This window comes from Limulus polyphemus, unplaced genomic scaffold (genome assembly GCF_000517525.1).
Source record: "Limulus polyphemus unplaced genomic scaffold, Limulus_polyphemus-2.1.2 Scaffold3558, whole genome shotgun sequence".
NCBI classification, from domain to species: Eukaryota; Metazoa; Arthropoda; class Merostomata; order Xiphosura; family Limulidae; genus Limulus; species Limulus polyphemus.
In genome coordinates, this window is record NW_013669168.1 from 57,080 (window position 1) to 64,176 (window position 7,097).

Below are 7,097 nucleotides of genomic sequence, written 5' to 3' on the forward strand. Positions count from 1 at the left end.
TTAATATTTGCATACAGAATCCATTTTTCATCACCGGTGACAATTCTATCCAAAAATGGTTCAAACAGCATTACATGCCGAATGTGTGTCTCGTAGTGTGCCATCACTATAAGGGATTAGAGTATACTAAACTTTACGCATTATATAGGCTACACTAACGTGACGTTTAGGCGGTTCGTTTAACTATTATACTATTATAACTATTATTTGAGGTAGTTAATGAAAGTGTTCCAAAACGCGACATTAATTTCTTGACGACCTAATACTCAAACTGGATTTTGGAACCTTATGTTTCCAGAATATACATCTCGCACTTCATACGACATTTGTATAGTTTAGGCGATAATATCACTATGTGAAGCTTTGATGTCGTAGATCTATTCCTTCAGCCCCCCAGTGGCACAGCGGTATGTCTGCGGACTTACAAAGCTAGAAACCACTAGCTTTGTGTTTAACTTCAAACAACAACAACCTACTCCATCAAACCCCTTGTCATGAGGCAATACAGCTTAGCGCAGAAATTATTTTACAAAAACCCAAGCCCCCCCAGCGGTGTGTCTGCGGATTTATACTGCTAGAAACCTCGTTTCGATACCCGTGGTGGGCAGAGCATAGATAGCCCTTTGTGTTTAATAACAAACAACACAACAACAAAACATAAAACAAGAACACCATATCGCACTTATACAACTAGCCACATTTGTGTACTTCCATTACAGAGATTCGTACTTTCTTCAATTACATGGAAAATCTGTTGTCAAGTGCTTTAGACACTCTCTTCTTACATAGCTTAGAATAACTTATCATAGCCACTTTGTTATATAAGCCTTCATTTTGATTTAGATATGTGAATGATGATTTTTGCTGTTTTGCCAAGATGAACAAACAAAATTCCTTTAACACGTAAATCACATACATTTTTTAAATGTTGACATACGTGAGCCTCCAAAGCTTCGCCACTAAAATTCGTAGAAAAAACACATTTATAGGAAATTACATGAAATAGTTTTCTAATCATGTAATCTAAAAGAAAAAACTCACAAAAAATTAGGCACTCTAAACAGCTTACTAAATTTATCATACACTATATGCACCACAGAAAACATCGATGAACAATTAACACACTTAATGCAATGCTTTACTGACATAAACCAATTCAATATCACAGTAGTAATACAAACTATTAACGAATAAAAACACACAGACAAGACAAGTTTAACAAACAAACACCACAAAACACTCCACAAAATGAAGGAAACGTAATCACTGACACTAGCTCTTATATAGAAAATATTAGCATGCCTCTATTACAAGTAAATATAATCTTAACATAACGACTAGATCCACTTTTACTCTTGGAATAAAAATTAACACATATTAACAAATTAAATAACGAACCAGGAAACAGTTACAAAATACAATAAATCACTTAATAAGTCTTTTAGATAGATGAATGAGGACGTGACTTGAGACCAAAAACGACTTTCCAACGTCTATATCAACAAGAACAGACACATGAACTCTGACAGAGAAAGTAAATTAGAAAATCTTATTAATAAAATCAAACAGTCTCACAGTCATCGTATATATATATATATATATGTGTGTGTGTTAAAGATTTATTTTGTTTTTCACCAGTGTTTCGCCTATTCAAGGCTATCATCACAGCTTGGGGCAGCAAATCAAACAACAAGAACTTGGCAGTTATTTCGATTTCTAGGGGTTTAACTGTTTCTCTTCTTTCCCACATGGTAAAAGAGTAGGGTTTTACTTGGAAGATCGTAAGATTTGGGCGGAAGTAAAAGGATGTTGTATTTGGCTGGTAAGTGAATGACTTTTGGTTGGAAAGGTTGAGCCGGAAGAAGGTTGAAGAAATTGGATGTTACTTGATGAAGTAAGTGTTTGTAGATAGTGGATTTCTTCTTGACTTACTTGAAACAAATCAACGGCCCCTATCGGACTTATGGTCCTTCAGGGAGGCAGGAATCTATAAGTACTGGAAAATTGGACGTGCGAGTGTGGGGAATTCCCCAAGAAGGCCCACTTTCATTGTTCAGGCGCCGAATATTCAACGTGACCAATGCCAGATGAAACCAGAAAATGAAATAAGGCAACGCCAAATTAGAATGGGAGGAAGAAATAATAAGCGTGGGAAGAAGTATCAGCATTGTTTTGCTAGTTCAGTAGAGCCTTCTTCTTGAAGAAACGTCCGAATGGTGGACTGTGACGTTCGGGACGTCGTCGTCTTCATCGTCCAGCAAACAAAAAAACCAATCAGTCTTTTATAATGGTAAAGTGTATATAATATCTATTGAGTCCGTTTTACTTCATCGTATAGAAACCAAAATTAATTTATGTATGTGAAGAATGTTATGACATTTCGTCGAATACATTATTCGATATTCTTACGTCTCTGTTCGTTTGGTAATTTCCCGTAAAAATTCTTCCCGAGGAACTTCAGCGATACATGCCCTTTCTTAAATAAAACTGGTTTATTCTTCCTCAATACGACTTTGCAATATGCAGAATTTCCACAGTCACTTTAACCTAAACACACGCTATAATTCACAACGATTTACACACTTGACTTACGGCTTGACTCGATTATCTGTCTCTATCTCCCTGTCTGCTATTCAACTTATCTATATCGTCACTTCTCCAGTCTTATATATAGAAAATATAGGGCGTCTGGCAAACACTCGAGCCTTCAGGAACGTTGAAATACTCATTACGTGTTACCAGAGTCACGTGACTTCCGCTGTTGTAACAATATCATACCGCGGACCAACTGCTTAATGATTGTATGTGTATATTAAAAATTTCTTTTTCACCAGAGGCTGTAATATGTTTTCGTTCGTTATTTCCCCAGATATTCCTAATCGTATCTAAGTCTTGCGCACATCTTCAAATCCATCAATTTGTGTTTTTTTAGGTATGAATAAATAATCTGTTAATTCACGCGTATTGTTATTCACATGCACAAGTAACCATAATCGCTGCTCTAATTCAAATACATAGTTACATCTTTTAATGTTGATTAAAAATACTAAAACCTGTGTACTTGTAAATGATCGCAGGAGCAATCGAAACGTAGTACCGATTTTAAATAAAAAATCTTCCTTACTGTAAAAGGGTTTAGTTCTAAAAGAAATTCTCATAATCAATAAGTAACCTCGGACGAAACTATTCAATATGTGATAATGTTAGCAGGGAAAATTTTATACTATTTTCTATTGTCGTTTTTGATGTTGAGATTGATAAAAATAGATATTATCCGGGTAACAGCAGTCCTTTTTATTAGTTTTAAAACCCCGTAGCGACGTTTCAAGTGCGTCAGGCGTTGTGGTGTGCGTAATGCGTCTTTGTTCAGGGAAACGGCGATTAGAAAGCCGGGTTAGTTAATTGTAGGCTGTTTTGTTTGGTAGTTGCGCTTCATTTGGCCTGAGGTTTGTACAGTTTTATGTATATTTAAGTAATTAAATTTTTATTCAGTTATTCTTGTGTTTAAACAAATCTGAAAAGTAACTGTTTTTATTGTTATCTTGGCATAAGTGATCTGTATCTGCTGTTTAGTACAGTGCAGATAAGGCCTGGTTACTAGTACTACTATGAATGTGATGCAGCAATATAGGATATTTACAAATATGGCGGCCAATACTAACGTTGGGATAGTTGCTTGTTAAACGAATGAATCGATGATGACGTCACGAACTATATTACTGCAAGCTAAAAAGAATTAAAAAACGCTAGTTTTACGTAACATTATTGGAATAAAGACAACATGTTCTAAATGTTAGTGTAAAATATTTTAAGCTTCAGACAAAAAAGAAAGGTCAATGTTATTGGCACCGACAGAAAGCTGGCAATAAAAGCCACTAACTTGCTATTTCAACCAACTGGTGGCAGTCACTGCTTGTGCTACAGAAAAGCAGTTGACATGGGCATCAAAGGCGATTTGGCACTAAATTGACAATGTTACCGTTCGTGAACGGATTGATACTCGTAGCGCAGGGAAGAATATCGGCAGATACACGTTGGGAGTCTTTTAAAGTTTAAAAAGTTAAAAAATGAGGATTTCTCCCGTTTCGCGTTTTTAACAGCCATACTGGCGAAGACTATAAAAAATATAATCGCAAAAGTCTATGTAAAAACTAAAAAAGTACTCAGAATCAGATGAATTGGTCAATACTTCACAGTTTGAATATACATATTACAGTGTGTATTGTGTACACTATGGTTGTAATTTAGTAATTGATATCATGCAGTTGTAATAAATGTAGGTTATTAGTATCACTATTAGCTATGGTAAAAATGTTTCTGTAATGATGTATTACTACGTTTGTAAACCTCTAATTGATTTTAGACTCGCGTGGCATTATTGTTGTGATGTGCTTGGGATTTCTCGGCCTTTAGTTTAAATTGTTTTAATTTATTGTTGCCATTGCCATTAGCCTTATCGTGGGTTTAATTGTGACTGTCTTATATGTCAGTATTAATAGCCACTTCAAAAAAGAAGAAGCAAACCGTAAAACGTTGTTTTTCATTAACAAAAGTTAATCAAAATGTTAAAACAACGTGAAACTGAAAGAAGTATTGTCAAATAATTAAGACATTTGAGGAATAAAAAATGTATGGAAACAGGAATTTTTTAAATGTTTTATGTAACTAGTAAGACAATGTATTTAATGCAGCATTAACCTAGATATACTAGTAGAACTGATAAGTGTGCATATATATGAACCTACAAATCTGAGTTGGCTGTGTTTTCATGATGAAACACTTAAACCTCAAGACTTTACACTACCTAACAGTAACGTAACTCTCATAACACACATCTACAAGTAACACATTATTACATTAGAACCTTGAAGTTTTTTTTGATATACGAACTATGACATCAAGTCCTTCTTGATACCACCCACTATCATGTTTTGTTTAACTCATTGTTCTCCAAGAAAATGTAACATTTATTACCATGATTATTCATTCAGTTTTAATGAGGTTGTCCAATTACTGCATTGAATGTTACAACGATACATTTAGTTACTAGTCATTGTATTCACACCTTGTTTACTGTTCCACTCTGCCAGTGCACTTGTGTTATGACACTCTGTAAAGGTGGTTAGAATTGAACATCGTAACACAAGGAGACAATAGATCACATGATCAAATTGTTCAGCACCGATTGGGCGTGAGTGATGTCTGTCTGTGAGTTCATTATAATGATATTAGGTGCGTTCTTGTAGAACTGTGCTGTAAGAACTATTGTTATTTGGTTAATATAACAAGGTGATGGGATGTGTAAGGACGTAGTAATCTGGCATCACTGACACTACTGGATATATGACGTGTGACAAGGTTGGTCATAAATTAGAAATATGGAACACCATTTCTGTTTTATGATGGACAAGAAGAAGCTATAAGTAAAAACTGGACATAAGCTATAAGATTATAACGAGGCATGTGGTATATAGTACAGATTTTATGTTTGCTGATAACATATATGGTAGATTTGTGTTTTGTTCTGCTATACTAACTGTCATTCTGTACTAAATTCACATATTTCCTTGAGTGCAAACTGTATGGTTAGTAAAGCCAGGCTAATCAAATGTGACCACTTAACAGGTCATCTGTGTGACAAGTCCTCTCACAAATATCCAGATTCATCCAGTAGCACTCTCTCATTTCATTGATAGGTGGTCTGCACAGACAGAGAGCCACGTGTTGTCGTCTTTAGTTTGGCTATTGTTTATATGGGTTAAGCCAACGTGTAATGTTTACTTTCTTCATGTACCTCAAAATACAAATATATTTGATATGGACAAATACTCTAAAATCAGTAACAGTGTTATTACACTATAATTGATTTTTTTTTATTCTTATTTACAATATTAACTATCTTCAGCATTCCCTGGGACTGACCTCGTAACAATTTTGTGCTTTTTATAGTTTTCCTGCTATAATTTTTAAATTAGTAAGCATTTGTTCACGAAATTTGGCAGTTTATCAGTAAACATTACAATACTTTTATACACAAAATATTAAATTTTTTTGTTGAATTTTAAGGTTTGTTAAGCAATGATTTTCTCATGCCTTTTCTCATTTTGCATGTTGGCTATCTAATATGCAAAGTAATTTTCATTTTAAGATTAAAAAATACTTTTATGCATCAGAAAAATTTCAAATTTCACATGCAAAACATTATAACGTCCAGTTAGTTATCTAACGTTTCTTAGGAAAAACGTTATATTTTATCTGTTATTTTCAGTAACAAATCTGTATGGGTTTGGTAGATTTGACTGATCTCTTAACCACCATCTCGTTTGTTGACTCGCATTCAATTTTATTGAACTACTATTTCATGAATTTATGTCAATAAGTTTGGTATAAAACTGTAGACTATAATTCAAGTTTTTGAACTATACATTACTCAATTTGGTAATTTAAAAGTAAATATTAAAATTGATAAACATCAATTTTTGTGTGTCACGTGGTATGTTGAATGCAGCACTGGTTCAAATTAGATGTTTGTGAAGTCAAACTACTAAGTCTATAGTTTCATATGAATTAGAAACTCAAATTATTGATACTGACAAGCTAGAATATAAAATAAGGTATTATCTTTTCTATTTTCTAAGATATTGCTCATATAATAAATCAAAAATAGTGGCACCCCGCTCACCTCCTTCCATTTTTAGAAATGCTCCATTATAAACACTTCTATATATGACATGAAAAACCAATCAGAAGCTCAGAATGTCCCCCTGGTGGTTTTCTAAGCCTTTCTAATGTACCTAGTGTCATTTCTTTCTTTTAAATCAAGATTTCAATGAGGTGGGTTGTGTCTTTAGTCTGCTCGAAATTCCATATTTTTTTAGAGTAAAATACATTTTAGTTACTAAGTTTGATAAATTATAGTTGAATTCTATGATATTGATGTAGTAATTTAAGATTTTTTAGTTTTTCAAAAGTATATATAAAACCTGAAAAAAATATTTTGTTTCATATCCTCTATGTGCAAAATTTTTAAAGGTTTAGCAACTGAGTACAAAGGTCGTAACTAGAAGAGATAATTGTTTGCTTTACTTCTTTATTTA

General features: G+C 33.6%; 1 protein-coding gene across 5 annotated transcripts in view; it reads left to right on the forward strand.

Annotated features, from left to right (window-relative positions):
- The first annotated feature begins 3,327 nt into the window (after window positions 1–3,327).
- The window catches only part of LOC106469582 (protein tramtrack, beta isoform-like), a 57,413-nt gene continuing 53,643 nt past the window's right edge, over window positions 3,328–7,097 (forward strand). For 4 of the 5 annotated variants that reach the window (XM_022398154.1, XM_022398155.1, XM_013930084.2 and 1 more), the window contains exon 1: window positions 3,329–3,446. The gene's annotated coding sequence lies outside the window, so the exon portion shown is untranslated. Of the gene's footprint in view, window positions 3,447–7,097 lie in introns of all 5 variants that reach the window. The other variant, XM_022398153.1, reaches the window with a different exon arrangement.